The sequence below is a fragment of the Schistocerca cancellata genome, chromosome 2, assembly GCF_023864275.1.
Source record: "Schistocerca cancellata isolate TAMUIC-IGC-003103 chromosome 2, iqSchCanc2.1, whole genome shotgun sequence".
Lineage (NCBI taxonomy): Eukaryota > Metazoa > Arthropoda > Insecta > Orthoptera > Acrididae > Schistocerca > Schistocerca cancellata.
In genome coordinates this window covers 830868391-830885402 of record NC_064627.1, presented here as the reverse complement: position 1 = coordinate 830885402, position 17012 = coordinate 830868391, and the positions used below count along the sequence as shown (strand labels likewise).

Below are 17012 nucleotides of genomic sequence, written 5' to 3'. Positions count from 1 at the left end.
TTCGAATCCTCCCTCGGGCATGGGTGTGTGTGTTTATCCTTAGGATAATTTAGGTTAGTTAGTGTTCAAGCTTAGGGACTGATGACCTTAGCAGTTAAGTCCCATAAGATTTCACACGCATTTGAACATTTTCGTATCATAGATCTAGTTGCTACTTCAAGGAACACTTGTCGCATAATCTTCTGCAAGCATACGAAGCTATTCTATATGTATCTGACAAGGGAATCTTAAGCACCTGCTCCCTTGCATTTTCTTAAAATACAATTATAAAATACTATTTGAATTCTAAAGATTGAACAGTATTACTAACGTATATAATTTTTTTCGTTTAACAAAAAGGCATTTCGCATGTCTATATCAAATTTTAGTTTATTTTCATACGACCAGTCACCAAAATATATAAATTATATCTCAATATCTGCTATTTAATATTTCTATTTGTTAATAAATGTGGACTTTAAATAGAAGTAAAGAAACTGCAACTGTAGAGATTCGAGCCAGCGAGTGTACAGTTAATAGACTTTTACGTTATATTCTCAGCTTCCAACGACTACATTAATACCCTAGAAAGGTGTTTATTTATATTTACAATTAGCGCCTGAGGATGGACATTTCGTATTATAAGTACAGATAAGTACGAATGTTAGCCTACCAATAATAGGTGGGAAATCTTTGGAAAGGGACACACACATCGTGGCAAGAGTACATCTAAACTCTGTATTACAGGATGTGTGATAGTAGTGCAGCAGGAGATTGATGTGGTAGAAACAGACGACTTGTTACGCTGCCAAAGCTTTACTGAGTACTAAGGGGAGACAACTTGGCATTAATCGATGATATATGTCAGGATCTGCTACAATCATTGCGACATCTGAAACCTAGAAGATTATTTCTGAACTAATGTTCATAATTATGAAATAGCATACCTCATCGTCATCCGTTCCAGTAATATACTTCGTGAACCGTTTCTGTCGTGTTTCATCACTCGATTGGCCGAGCCACTGATCTCTTTCCTCTCGATGTGCAATTTAGATGTTTTCGTGGATGCCTAAAGCGTTCAATTATTCTAACTCGATGAGCCATTTTAGTCTGTATTGTCGAAGATAATATCTTGTCGAAACCTCTTCGTGGCAATGCCGTTTTTCTCAGAAATTACAATTCAGTGGCTGATAAGGATTCCTTTTCTTGATTTTTAACGGTTTATTTCTCGTCGTCACACTGGTCGTTCTAAAACTGCGTAAACTGTTAATCCTGTTTGTTTTTGAACTTTTGACGTTTGGAAACTTGATAGGTGGGTCTGCACCCTATATTGTAGTTTTTACTTTACGTGATACATTTGGATTATATGTTAACGGTAGATGTAGTCTATAAGTATGAAGCAGGAGGTGTACCATCATATCTCCATTAAGAAAAAAAAACTTGTCATCACGATAACGAAGAAGATACGTGCCTAGAAATATGAGAATTACAGAACACGAGCAGTCTGCCTCCCACCTCTCACTTCTAAACTCGTGTCTCGAATAAAAAAGAAAATCGGTAAAAAACTTCGAAGCGTGCTGGGCACGATTCACAGGAAATAAACGTACCAGGTATATGCTTCTAGCCTTCGCATTTAGTAATCTGAAGATGAAACTTTATTTAAAGAAAAGTATACTTTTCTGAAAAATAGGTGTAAGCTACACGGAAAGACGGATAACTTACATTATGTACAAAATTAGGAGGGAACAAATAAGACTGGAGGACCAAGAACAAGATGCCCAAATTAAAAAGGGCGTGTGACAGGGATTACGAGGAGCATTCAATAAGTAATGCAACACTTTTTGCTTGGCCAATTTTGGTTGAAAAAATGCGAAGTTTGTTGTGGAACGTTGTGGAATATGCCCACTTCAGCTTCTATAGTTTCATGAAGTTCCTATAGATGGCGCCGCTATTCGTCGCCTCCAGAATGGCACCTGTAACGGAATTGCGTTCCAAGCAGAGAGCTGCCACTGAGTTTATTTGGCGAAAAGCTAGAGCATCGCAGATATTCATAGGCGCTTGCAGAAGGTCCTAGGAGACCTGACTGTGTACAGAAGCACTGTGAATCGTTGGGTGAGGCGCCTGTTATCATCACACCAAGGTCGCGCAAACCCGTACGATCTCCCGCGTGCCGACCGGTCGCGCGCAGCTGTCTCTGCTGCAGTGTTGGAACGTGCGGACACTCTCATTCGAGGTGATCGAATTTCACAATCAGACGCTTCGCTGTTGACCTGGGCGTCTCCGTTGGTAGCGCTGGCACACTCGTCCATCAGTTGGGGCACTCAAATGTGTACGCCCCCTGAGTTCGTCGTCGTCTTACAGAAGACCATAAAGAGCAACGAAGGGCCATCTGTGCGGAATTGTTTGCGCTTTACAAGGCCGATGGTGACATTTTTTTGTTGAACATCATCACAGGAGATGAAATGTGGGTTCATCACTTCGAAACGGAAACAAAACGGGAGTCGATGGAGTTACGCGACACCACCTTGCCTCTGAAGAAAAAGTCGCACTCTTGGCCGGTAAAATCAAGCCGTCGGTCTCCTGAAACTCTGAAGGCGTAGTACTGTTTGATGTTCTTCCTCATGGTGGAGCGATTTAATTCTGATGTGTATTGTGCTACCATAAGGAAATTGACAAAACGACGTCAGCATGTTCATCGCCACAAAAATGCAAACCAAGTTCCCCTTCCCCATGGCAACGCGAGGCCTCACGCAAAATTGCGCACACGACGAAGCATCATTGAATTGTCCTTCCTCATCCGCCCTACAGTCTGGATCTCGCAACTTCCGACTGCCATTTGTTTGTCCCAATGAAGGGTGCAGCCTGCGGGAACCAGTAAGAGGTTGATGGGCAGGTTATCGATGCAGCTAGGTGCTGGCTACGACCTCCCAGTGAGGTGACGTAAGGCCGTTGCATTGAACGGAGATTATGTTGCAAAATAGGGTTTTGTAGCCAAAAGAGTAGTGAATAACCTGGTGTACTGGAATCGTGAATAAAATAAACCAACTTCCATAAAAAAAGTGTTGCATTATTTACGGATGCCTCTCGTAGTTTTTCGCACCTACTGTTCAATATGTACATCGAGGAAGCAATTCTGTAAATAAAAGAAAGGCTCAGGAGTGGGATTAAAACTCAATGTGGAACTATATCAGTGCTAAGGTCCGCTAATGATATTACTGTCCTCGGTGAATGTGAATGAACTAAACAGTCTAATCACTCCAGTCATCTAATGACTACAGAATATGGACTGACAGTAACCGGATAAAGACAGATGTAATGGAAAATATCAGAAACGAGAATAGCGAGAAACTTAACATCAAAATTGCTGATCGGGGAGTAGACGGAGTTACGGAATTGTACTAACTTGGAAGCAAACTAACACATGGCCGACGAAGCATGGATGACATAGAAAGCAGACTAGCACAGGAAAAATGGACATTCTTGGTCAAGAGATGTCTACCGGTATCAAACACAGCCGTAATTTGAGGAAGAGATTTCTGAGAATGTACATTTGGAGCACAGCATTTTATGGTTATGAGTCATGGGTATGAGAAAACCAGAGAAGCAGGGATTCCAGGCGTTTGAGATGTGATGATATAGAACAGGAGTAGTCAACTTGTTTCACTTGCTGACCACTTTGATATATTTATTAGTTGTGAAATTTTTGTAACCGCCCACCGGTTCCACAGTAATGGTGATTTACTGTATAACGTAGGGAAGTACCTTTACTTTAAGAAGTTTATTAAGCAGAGTTGCAGAAAGTTCAAGCGTATACTAATAATTACTTACCAAATACTTCATGTCATAATTTTATGAGAAACCAGTGAAAATGTTTTCATACCGCCTACCGCATACCGCCCATTATGAAAGCTGGAACGCCAGCTATTGGGCCTTAGCAACCGGCTTGACTACCACTGCTCTAGAAGGATGTTGCAATTTAGGTAGCCTGGCAAGATAAGAAATGAGATTCTCTGCAGAATCCGCGAGGAAGTCGCATGGAGGGAAGAATCTTCCCACGCGAAACATTTTGCCATTGCAAGCATCTGATCGAATAAAGACGTAAAAATCCACGTTCACTGTGTGAATGTTTGCAGCATCCGTATGTGGTTCCAGTGAAGCATCACATATAATTACACAGCAAGTAACGGAACGTTTCCAATCTGTTGTGCGGTGAGTGTGTTCTCTGCAAAAATACTGACACTGGCACTAGCACAGAGGTTCAGTTGATCCTTGTGTGTGTGTGTGTGTGTGTGTGTGTGTGTGTGTGTGTGTGTGGAGAGGGAATCTGGTTTTTGTCAAGACACTGGCCAAAAAAAAACATTTCAGGCAATTTGACAAGACAAGCTGTCGGCACAGAGTCTTTTGGTTTTTTGTTTCTAGCAGCTTAAAAAAACTGAATTCGCGAAGACTGCTGGAAATTACCAGTCGTCGGCTTAAAAGCACTATTTCCTTTCGAGAACTTTGCAATACTTCTTGACGAAAAGGTTTGTGTTTCATTTTTAATTAATGGAGGGCTGCCCACAAGTTAGCACATATTACATAAGCAGCAATAAACCTGGAAAACATAAATTAGTTGACACGGAAGTTTGACTTGCCCACAAAAGTGCATTAATGGGTATCCGTCGATTTCTGTCAGTACCAGTATCTCCTTCCTCCTCAACCGCCCCAATAGATTCGATTCTTCGAACTAGCATGAATAAAACGTCATACCTACTGTACTGTGTGTCGTACAAAGATATAATTTTATGTGACTCTCATTGGTGTATGTATATACCGACTACAAATAGTGTTGCGAGAAGAGTGAATGGTTACAGCAGAAACGGTGAAAGCGATAACTTTTTTTCCTCTCAAAAATTCAACGAGAAAAAGCTTCGAAAAGGGTTGAAATTATGCACAGAGTTTACGGGATCGCTGAGTGCTGTTATTCTGATATACTGTATGAGTATCATCTGGATAATTTGCGCGTTGTGAGTTACGCCGCAACAAAACATATTCGCGAACTCAGTCAGCAGTTATATCCTTTTTTTCCAAGCCTTATCCCATGCCCTTCCTATCGCCACGTCCAGCCCCCCCTCCCCCTATCCACCCCTCCCGTGAGACAAAATTTGTGATTCCTCTCCTCTGCCAACCTTATCTCAGAGCAACACTAGCAACCTACGTCGTCAATTATTTGCTGGGTGTATCCCAATCTCTGTCTTCCTCACAGTTTTTACCCTCTACACGTCTCTCTGGTACCCTGGAAGTTATTCCCTGATGTCTTAATACATGCCCTGTCATCCTGCCCCTTCTTCTCCTCCCTGTTTTCCGTATATGTCTTTTCTCGACGATTGTTTGGAGAAACTCCTCATTCCTTACCTTATCTATCAACCTAATTTTCAACATTCTTCTGTAGCACCTCATCTCAAATGTTTCTATTCTCACCTGTTCCGGTTTTCCCAAAGTCAAGGTTTCATTGCCATACAATGCTCTGCTCCAAACATACATTCTCAGGAATTTCTTTCTCACATTAAGACGTATATTTGGTACTAGTAGACTTCTCTTGGTCAGGAATGCCCTTTTTACCAGTGCCAGTTTGCATTCTGTGTCCTCCTTGCTCTATCTGTCATGGGTTATTTTGCTGGCTAGGTAGCAGAATTAATTAATTTCGTCTGTTTCGTGATCACCAATCCTGAGTAGTGGCATCATGGGGTTTCTGGTGCACTTTTGGTATCAAATTGATGTCCAGTCAATTATGCAAATTAATGAAATTGATCAGTTAATTACTCTCCACCCCCTGATGATGTCACGGGTCGTCCCTAGCTGCCAAGTGGGTCCCTTCCCCAACCACCCCTGGAAATGGCGGGAAATTCAAATTTATTGGCAGGAATATCAAATTCTGTGTGTTCACCTTGAGATTCGGAGACCAACTGATCTAGTTCACAACACCACCACTAGATGGCGCTGTTTGCCATCCCCATCCTCACTACCATCCCTCCCTCACTACCCCTTATCCTCTCCCCTCCACTACTCGTGAGGGAGCTTCAGCCTGTGCCGAGCTGTCGGACAGGAATGACGTAATTCTTTATTTTGTACACAGTGCAGTATATTGTTTATTTAAACAGTTTGAGTTGCCATTGATCGAGCACTAGACAGTATCTCCCTCCAGTTTCGTCAATAACTACTGGATGTAGGGTGGATATTTTCGTAAGTAGTCTAGCTCATAGCGTTATGTAGGAAGGGGGTCGTGGTAATAGGTTAGCAAGCTATCACTGAAGCCCAGGGTAGTAGCCTCCTGCCGATCTTCAAGTGAATAATAATAATAATAATAATAATAATAATAATAATAATAATAATAATAATAATCCCAATGCACCCTCCAAACCCACTTTGACCAGTTCCCCACTTGGTGCAACTAGGAGTTCCTTCATATCAACCCCTCCAAAACCCAGGCAATCATCATAGGCCGCACCACCTGCTCCTTCCGTCTCCATGATTTCTACCTCATCATTTATGGTTGTCCCATCCAGGTCACCCCCACCCTGAGATACCTTGGCTTCACCCTCGACCAACACCTCACCTGGACCCCTCATCTCCTGACCATTCAGCAGATACCACCTCCTGAAACTCCTGTCTGGCTGGACGTGGGGATTTCATCCGTCCTCCATCCTCCACACCTGCAAATTCCTCATCTGTCCTGTCCTCCGTTATGCCAGCATTGCCTGGATCTTCGCCCCTCCCCACTTTTTTTATATGCCAGCATTGCCTGGATCTTCGCCCCTCCCCACTTTTATAAGGCCCTCCAAATCCTAGAACACCATGCACTCTGCCTTGCCTTTTGTATCTGCCTTCCATCCCCCACATGACTCCCATATGACCTCATCCCCTTTCCCCACCTCCTCCTTTTCCTCCAACATAACCGCATCCTTTACATTGTCCACAGGTGTGATCCCCCTCACCACCTGTTGTCATCCTTTCCACCCCCTGCCCATTACTGTGCCTCTATTGCTGTATCCCTCCCTCTCTCCACCTCCACACCCTCCATGTCCTTCATCAAGGCAATTTCCAGCACCCCCCCCCCCCACTCCCGGATGATGAACTTCGAAGTGACATCTACTCTTCCTACCAACTGTAGACTGGCCTTGTTTCCGCCCCCCTCCCCAGAGCCCGCCCTGTTTCCTCTCCCCTCCTTCCCCCATAGTGGTTTTACCTTCTCCCCCCCCATGAGTCTCTGCACCCCCTCCTCGGCTTTTCCCCCGTCCTTCCCCCCCCCCTAGCCCCCTTCGGTATGCTCCCCTCCCGTCTCCTCCTCTCCCCCCCCACCCCGCCAGTACCACCCATCCCCCCTTTCTTCCCTTCTCCATCCTCTCTGTAAACATGGCAGATCTTCTCAGTTTGTTGGTTCTGTGAAAAGCCATCTGCCGCAACTTTTATGCTCCAGCCGGCCGTACTTCGCCTTGTTTACTTTAATTGTCACAGTGTGTGGTTTTTCGTGTACACTACTTTTTTAAGATTTTCATCTCCATTTTACAGTCGCCCCCTTTTTGTCTGCTCTCTTCCATGATGTTGCCCCTTTTTATATCTATGTACCGCCATATTTTCTCCTTTATGTTCTTTTAAATGTCTTCTATTGTATAATTAATATCTTTCGGCTGAAGAGCAGTGCCTATGCTACTGCCAGCCCAACCCAGATGGGGAATTGAAGTACCATAAAGAATATATATATATATATATATATATATTCAACGCACATGCACCGACTAATGACTACAACAGGAAAAACTGGACGGAATTTATGACTTCTGGATGACAATGGAAAAAACTCCCATGAAAATTCCTGCACATAGAGTCAAAATAATACTGGGAGACTTCAACGCTAAACTCGGAAAAGAAAAGGAATACAGACATACCACAGGAAAACATACTCCACACAAGGACACAAACAAAAATAGAAAACACCTGATAGACTTTTGCAAAATGATAAACGACGACTGAATCGGACTTCACGCAGAACGATACAAGAAACTTCTACAGAACGTTCAGAGAACATGTGACTGGATATCAACCACCCAACTTGTGCTTCATAAGACCGGATGGAACCCTAGAAACCAATACCGAGAACAATTGTGACATTCTGGGAAAGTACTTTGAAAAAATCCTCAACACGGACATGGAAGAACTGATGACAGAGACAAGCACGTACAATCCAGATAGTGAACCTCCAACCATAGAAGAAGTTAAATAAATAATCAAGTTACTCAAGAATCGTAGAGCGCCAGGGAAGACGGCATCATCGTGGAAATCTGGAAGTTACAAGACCCAAAACTCACCACTCTAGTGACCTGAAAACTCTCTCCAGAATTCTAGCTGAATGCAAAGTAGACAACAAAACACGGACTTTCATAGAGCAAACCTTGACCAACACGACCTCCAAAGTAAAGTTCTATTGGGAACTTTGAAATTCGCACAGGTGTCCGACAAAGCGATGGCCTCTCACCTCTCCTTTTCAATCTAGTGTTAGATAAGGTAATAAAAGAATGGGAAATATCACAGCAGGGGATAACCTTAGGAAACCTACAGATTAAATGCCTGCCTTTTGCAGACGATCTGGCGATTGTCACGAAAGGTATAAACGAAGCAAAAAAAGTTATTGAAAAACTACACGAAAACGATTACAAAACTGGACTACAGATCTCTTACGAAAAGACACCGTTTATGAGCACAAAGAAACTCTCATCTCTTAACACAAAATACGGCACGATTTACAAAACGGCAAACTTCAAATACCTCGGTGAAACACTACAAATGAGCGGACATAATAGAGACTCAAACGAAGAAAGAAAAACTAAACTGAACAAGGCATACACAATAGTGTGGAGTCATTACAACAAGAAGTCTATCTCACAAAAAGCCAAATTACGCCACCAGGACACGGTGGTGCTCCCCGAAGCACTGTATGCAGCAGAGACCACACTAATCCTAGGGCATACACGTATCAGACAACTAGAAAAAGTAGAACGGAAAATACTTAGGAAAATATTTGGCGCAACCAACAACAATAGTGGCAAGTTCCTATGGGACCAAACTGCTAAGGCCATCGCTCCCTAGGCTTACACACTACTTAATCTAAATTAAACTAACTTAGGCCAAGGACAACACACACGCCCATGCCCGGGGAGGACTCGAACCTCCGACGGGGGTAGCGGCGCGAGCCCTGGCAAGGCGCCCCAGTCCGCACGGCTACCTCGCGCGCGGCAACAAGAACCATACAAATGAACTATACAAACATACGGAGACAATCACAGAAAAGATTAGAAAACGCAGACTACAATTCTAAGGACGCCTATGCAGAATGTCATCACACAGACTGACCAAACAGATCTTTGACTGAGCAACCACTAGAAACAACAAATGGGTGGGAGAGGTAAAAAACGACCTGAACCAACCCAGCATCACACCAGACACAATAAACTACAGAATAAAATTCAGAAACACCATTAAGAAAAATAAACAACATGAGATACACTGTGACAAATAACAGGCGTAAAATGGACCGAAGAACGCATAAAATGGACCGAAGAACGCAAACAAGATCACAGCCGGAAGATGAAAGAAATACGGGCAACCAAAAATGCAACCAAGATGAAGCCGAAGACACGAAGCCGACAAGAAGCGTGGACAGAGGACCAGAAACAGAAACACAGCGAGCGAATGAGGGAAGATTGGGCAGCAAGGAAGGCAGCAAAAGGAATTGGTCATGTAGTTTAGTCTAATTGCGATCTTTAATGGCAAAACACCAATAATATATATGCTGTACGTGAATTTATTGTAGTTTTGTTCTGTGGGTTAAATAAATATTTATTTTTAGCAGAACCACACCAACTGGTGCCTCTAATGTGATTGCCAGTGCACAGAAATCACAAACATTATTTCAATTTTGCTGCCAAACCTACCATTAAACGACGCCCGGATACAAATGTCTCGAGTGGCTATGAAAATACCATCTTTTTCCTGGAAAGATGTGAAAATATGGTATTTGCGAGTCGAATCTCAATTTGTTATAGCAAATACAAGCAGTGAAGCGACGAAGTATTATTACACTTTGGGATCACTAGGTAGCGAAGTTGATGAATTAATTTTGGATTTCATACCCAGACCATTATCACCTTCCCCGTTGTTGTTGTGATCTTCAATATAAAGACTGGCTTGATGGAGTTCTCCGCGCTACTTTATCCTGTGCAAGGCTCTTCATCTGCGGATAACTACTGCAATTTACATCCTTCTGAATCTGCTTACTCTATTCATCTCTTGGTCTGTCTTCTTGCGCGGGATAGCCGCGCGGTCTGGGGCGTCTTGTCACGCAGTATCATATCTTCCGCCTCATCTTCCCCGTACACAGATTAAAGAGGGGGGAGGGGGGAGAACGAATTATCTGAGATTTTTGAAGAATTGGAGCCTCTTAAACCTACAAAATTCCTAACTGAAGTAAAACTAGAGGACAAAAACCCATCTAATTTACTCAACTTGATGCGTGCTCTGCCTTAACGCAAGTAACAGATGATTTTTTAAGGACTACATTTCTTCAACGACTGCCAAACACTGTGTGTGCTGTACTGGCTGCTAGTCAAGATGTACGAGGGCGTGATGAAAAGTAATACTTCACAATTTTTTATGTGAAAACTCTTAAAGTTTTTTTAAAATAAAAGAGCCTTTGTTAACATCTTACATCATTATTCTTCGTGTCTACGGATTTATCTCTCAACACAGTCACCGCCAGCGACGAACACATTCCAGCCAACTAGAGACCAGTTTGCTGATACCGTCACTGTAAAATGTTTGAGTTGTTGTCGGAATCATAACCTACCTCTGCTTGCACCGCTTCATCACTATCAAAGCGAAGTCTTCGAAGGCGTTCTTTGAGTTCTGAAAACAGCTGACTGTGCGGAGGACGATCAGTGACACTGAACCCACGGCGGCTGATTGTTACAGAAATCGGAGCGCTCGTGAGTGGTCTGCCATTGTCATGATGAAGGAGAGGGTGTTCCATGTGTGGGCGGCTAGAAACGCTGTTTATCACTCACCGGCATAGTTACGTTATACACCGCTATGCTACACGCTACAGTTCGGAGTCCTTTAGTGGTATAGGGTTGCAGCTTCCGTCAGAAATGAATAAGACATTCGGATGCATTACTTTTCAGCACGTCCACGTAAGTCTCGAAGCAATGGCTTCTGTGGCTGACAGAATCGTCGAAATTAAGACTCCCAGTCAGTTCATATATGTCACAGTTTCGCTCCCTTCTGAAGAGGACATACTAAAGGTGATAAAAAAGTAATGGGCATTTTTTGTTTCTCTTAAAGAACCTTTACTTATTCATCGACATTAACTTTGTCCCCTTCAAAGTAATCCCCTTCAGATATAACCCACGTGTGTCCGTGCTCTTTCCAGTTGTGGAAGCACTTCTGTAACTCACTTTTCGTTATGGTGTTCAACTCCTTTGGCGATTCTGTTGCTGGCCGTGGTGGCCGAGCGGTTCTAGGCGCTTCAGTCAGGAACCGCGCGACCGCTACGGTCGCCTCGGGCATGGATGTGTGTGATGTCCTTAGGTTAGTTAGGTTTAAGTAGTTCTAAGTTTTAGGGGACTGATGACCTCTGATGTTAAGTCCCATAGTGCTCAGAGCCATTTGAACCATTTTTGAGCGATTTTGTTTTTCCAGAATGAGATTTTCACTCTGCAGCGGAGTGTGCGCTGATATGAAACTTCCTGGCAAATTAAAACTGTGTGCCCGACCGAGACTCGAACTCCGTACCTTTGCCTTTCGCGGGCAAGTGCTCTACCATCTGAGCTACCGAAGCACGACTCACGCCCGGTCCTCACAGCTTTACTTCTGCCAGTATCTCGCCTCCTACCTTCCAAACTTTACAGAAGCTCTCCTGCAAACCATGTTTTTATCTCATCAATAGTTGCAAAATAGCGTCCTTTCATGTCCGCCGAATGCGGTAGCTGAGGCAACCTAGCGGTGTCGTTTTTTGCCAAAAAAGCTGAACAAGCTTTGAGATGTGAAATGGAGCATTATCGTGGTGCAATTTCCAAAAGCGGTTTTGTCAGAATTCTCGTTGTTTTCTTCGGATTGCTGCATGCAGACGGCGCATAATGTGCAGGTAGTATTCCTTATTGACGATACGAGCGTAAGGGAGGAACTCATGATGCAGTATCTCATTTTAATCGAAACAGTGAGAAGAACCTTCACATGGGATCGAAGGTGTCGAATAATTTTAGGTGTTGGCTCTTCAGGCAGTTTCCATTGGGACGATTGGGGCATGGTTTCGACATCGTACCCCTATACTCATGTTTCGTCACCAGTTATAACCTTGTTTAGAAGTTCTCTATCGTTGTCTACTTTATCCAGCAATTCCTGAGCGATGTCTGCGCGGCGTCGTTTTTGGTCTAAGTTCAATAATTTCGGAACAACTTTTGGGAATTTGTGGTAAGATCTTATGGGACCAAACTGCTGAGTCATCGGTCTCCAAGCTTACACACTACTCAATCTAACGTAAACTAACTTACGCTATGGACAACACACACACCCATGCCCGAGGGAGGACTCGAACCTCGGACGGGAGGAGCCGCGCGAACCGTGACAGGGCGCCCTAGCCCGCGCGGCGAACAAACTTCGCTGCGAAAGGTTTCATGCCTAGAACACGAAAAGTTGCTTGGCATGAGTCAAAGGATATGCCGACATCATCAGCAACCTCTCCGATAGTGATTTGGCGATTTTCCAGAAACATTATCTTTACTTCTTCCACATGCTTATTAGTAATTGATGTGCTACGGCGACGAGAGCGGTAGTCGTCTTCAACGTCTTCTCGACCCTCTTTGAAACGTTTATACCAGTCGTAAACTTGTCTTGCTCATACTACATTCGCCAAAAGCCACAGTCAACATTTCGAATACTGTGCTGCACTTTATTCCATGTTCAAGCAAAATTTAATGCAAATTCTTTGCTCCATCTTCGACGATCACTCGAAAACACAAATAACCTTTTCGACTGTCAACAATAAACTAAATATTCAGAACAGCTGAAAATGCAAACATACATCAGGAAGTGTACCAGTAAGTTAAATAAATTGAAAATCGGATGTATAAAGCTCGCGAAGTTAAAAAAAAATTCCCGTTACTTTTTGATCACACTGCGTATTTTCCCCTCTGGAAAAATTGCTTTTATAACTAGCAGCCGGATTCGAAACTATGAACTTGGACAAGATAGAGAAGCAGATCAAAATCTCTGCGGCATACACAGAAACATGCCGTGTGTTGGTATCGTTATAAATTCAAGCAGAACGCGAAAAAATGCGCGCTACCATGTTCTTTCTAAACAGTCTGCTGAAGTTCAGACGGAAAACTGCTATGCTCCTCATTTCGTGCAGCGCTGTGTGAGGGGGCTAAATCATCTCATCTTCTGCTCATACTGACTGCAGCACAAATCTTCGATTTTTGATTGATTCCGGAGTAGATGTTTCCGTACTGCCAGCAACAGTACTCTAACGGGCACTCAAACGATCGAAAAAACTAAATACAGTGTTTATTATTTCAAAACTGGTCGCCATAGCAGTCAATACTACTGAGAGACAAGATGCTCAGTACCGTCACGGAAAAGTGTTTGAGGTCCCATACTCCGGGGAGCGTAGGGGACGATGCGGGTGACCCGCACTACGCAAGGTCCTAGCGGAGGCAGTTTGCCATTGCCTTCCTCCGACAGTAATGGGGATGAAGGCGACACAACAGCCAGTCATCTAGAGGCAGGGAAAATCCCTGACCCTGCCGGGAATCGAACCGGGGACCCCGTGCGCGGGAAGCGAGAACGCTACAGCAAGACCACGAGATGCGGACCTCTACGTATGAAGCAAATCGAAGGCCACGAATGTCTTTCTTCGGGGCTCCGGACGTATAGAAATCACATAGGCAGAGATCGGGACCCTGGGGAGGATGAGAAAGGGCTTACGAGCGAAATTCTGCAACTTAGTCTGTTGCCAAGTCTGTTTAAACTACGCAGCAGAAGTTTCGTTCGTAAGCCCTTACACATCCTCCATTCAGTTGTGATCTCTCCCCATGAGAATTACATACTTTCATGGCTGTCGATTTGATTCGGACGAAGAGGTGCAAACCTGGGTACAGTTATGATTCCGTAGGCTACTGCAAACATTTTTCCATGAAGGCATTGATCGTCTAGTATCACAGTGGGATAAATGTATTAACAGTTATGGCGACTGCTTTTTCAAAACATAATATATAGTATACTTACTTTTTCCATCTTTTTCGTTTTCATTTGACTGCTACTGATTCAGAGTGGTCATAAATGACGTGAAAAGCTTGTAAGAGTGTTGCAGGGAAGTTTCAGCTGAGCAATAACTGTTAAGAAAAAGATTTCGATACGTTGTGGCTTTCCCAGTTAATTAGCATCGAAGTTAGCCAATCAAGCAGTTGCACGCGCAGACTCCGGCGACTCGCCAGATACAGTTGGTGTACCTGACAAGATTCAAACCCACAACCTTCGGCATATGTGGAATGTAAAGTAACCATTACGCTACGCCATTGCTCTTTGCACTTATCCTTTTTTTAAAGCTCAAGAGTATCAAGCAAAATTACACACTCTTTCGTTTTTTCGTCGATTACTCGCAAACGAGGGCCCACCATGGCAAATGGCTGCAGGGAAATCCCTAAGATCCTAACCTAAGTCAGCGTCAAAAAAATCGATCGCACCCTTGGGAACCTTTCCTTCTGACAAGGGAACCTCCCCATCGCACCCCCCTCAGATTTAGTTATAAGTTGGCACAGTGGATAGACCTTGAAAAACTGAACACAGATCAATCGAGAAAACAGGAAGAAGTTGTGTGGAACTATGAAAAAAATTAGCAAAATATACAAAGTGAGTAGTCCATGAGAAAGATAGTCAACATCAAGGAGAATGTGTGCTGAGAAGCGCCGTGGTCTCGTGGTTAGCGTGAGCAGAGAGGTCTTTGGTTCAAGTCTTCCCTCGAGTGAAAAGTTTACATTCATTATTTTTGCTAAGTTATGATCTGTCCGTTCGTTCATTAACGCCTCTGTTCACTGTAATAAATTTAGTGTCTGTGTTTTTCGACCGCACCGCAAAACCGTGTGATTAGTAGAACGGACGTGCCTCTCCAGTGGGAACCGAAAACATTTGATCGCAAGGTCATAGGTCAACCGATTCCTGCACAGGAAAACACGGCTGATATATTCTATACGACACTGGTGACGGCATGTGCGTCACATGACAGGAATATGTTGTCGACCCACCTAACTTGTACACTTGGCGAATGGTTAAAAAGATTCTTCTACCTTGCCCAATTTATGTTTTCTTGTGGATGTGATAATCACTCCCAAAAAAGTGATGAAAACATAAGAGTTTGTCACGGACGGACGGATAGATAATAATTGTCTGAATATAAAAAATTAAAAGTTTTCAATCGAGGGAAGACTTGAACCGAGGACCTCTCTTTCCGCAACTGCTCACGCTAACCACGGGACCACGGCGCTCCTATAGTTACCCTATCCTTGATGTTGCCTATCTTGCGCATAGACTACTCAGTTTGTATATTTTGCTTATGTTTTTCATAGTTCCATATAACTTCTTCCTGTTTTCTCGATTGATCTGTGTTCAGTTTTTCAAGGCCTATCCAATGTGCCAACTTATAACTAAATCTGAGGGTGGTGCGATGGGGAGGTTCCCTTGTGAGTAAATATTCACTGAGAGCCTCGTCAGTTGTAGTGCTAATGAGGCTACGTAGCTACAGATCGTAATGAACTTGCTTGCCCATGACCTTGGCGGTTAATGATTACGCCAACACACCTGCCTCCCTGGAGAGGTTCCAGAAGCTATACAAAGACAGCAACGACGCAAATTGAAACCTGTCGCTTCCGCGCCCAACGCCACACAAGACTTTGCGCCGTGCCTTCTCGTACCGATGTTCGTTAGTTATTTTACGCCTCACTGACAAGTTCCTCGTGCACGCAGAGTGAGTCGCATGTTCACAGGGAGCTACTTCACTGCTGTATTTTACGATGAACTACAGAGGTCTTAGCGATATCCCAATCAGCGTTTTCATATCAACTCTACCGGAAAGGCCCGCGACAGGTCAACTGTGCACGCCCTGTATGGCGATGCACAGTGTGGGGCTAGCGATTGTAAAGTTCCGCGCGGTTCGCCAAATTGCACGAACCTGACCAACAAGGCAGAATGTATAGGATGGTTATAATTAAACTTTCGCTACATGAGCCAGTATGGACGGAAAACTGTTTACCAAAGAGTATCCTACTTTATAGGAATGATGTGCAGACAGTGCGCTGCAGCGTTTGCGTTATTCGTAGTGTTAGGGTCATGACTTGGCCGTTGACGCCGTCCCTAAAGCTAATTTAACAAAACAATAGCAACAATGCTTCTGCTCTTCATGACTTATCGCCGCATTAAAGGAATACGGAGGGGCCCTGTTTCCGAATAGGAATTGAAGAACATGATTCGGAAATTCCAGTTAACTGGCGATTTGGGAATTGCTCCTTGGAGAAGCCGACGGCTAATTACGCCTCAAATTGTTGAAGAAGTTGCCATGACTGAGAATGCTGGGCGCAGTGTGCAGTCTAACAACAGTGCACGAGCTACGCCACGATGCTTGAACATTTCGTGTTCCACCGTTGGAAAATTGGTGCCAACAACTGTGAAATAGTACCTCTAGTGCGGCACCCAGGCTGTCGTGGATGCAGGTAGTCGTCAAACTGAGCAACGTTTTAACCTGAGACATAAACATAAACGCAATTAAAAAATGTTACCACCTCATATGGAAATTAGAGTGTGCTTCTTTCAACCGTTTATTCGTTATTTCTCTTCCGCATGTCCTTACAAATGTTTCCACGAAGTTACATTGTCCTACGATCACTCGCTTTTCATAGGGACCCCCCTCAGATAGCGAAGGTTTAATTATAATCACCCTGTACATGATCACG

At 43.7% G+C, this 17012-nt stretch overlaps 1 protein-coding gene across 1 annotated transcript in view; it reads left to right on the top strand.

Moving 5' to 3' along the window:
* The window catches only part of LOC126162722 (sialin), a 291443-nt gene that overhangs the window by 126045 nt on the left and 148386 nt on the right, over positions 1 to 17012 (top strand). The window lies entirely within an intron of this gene.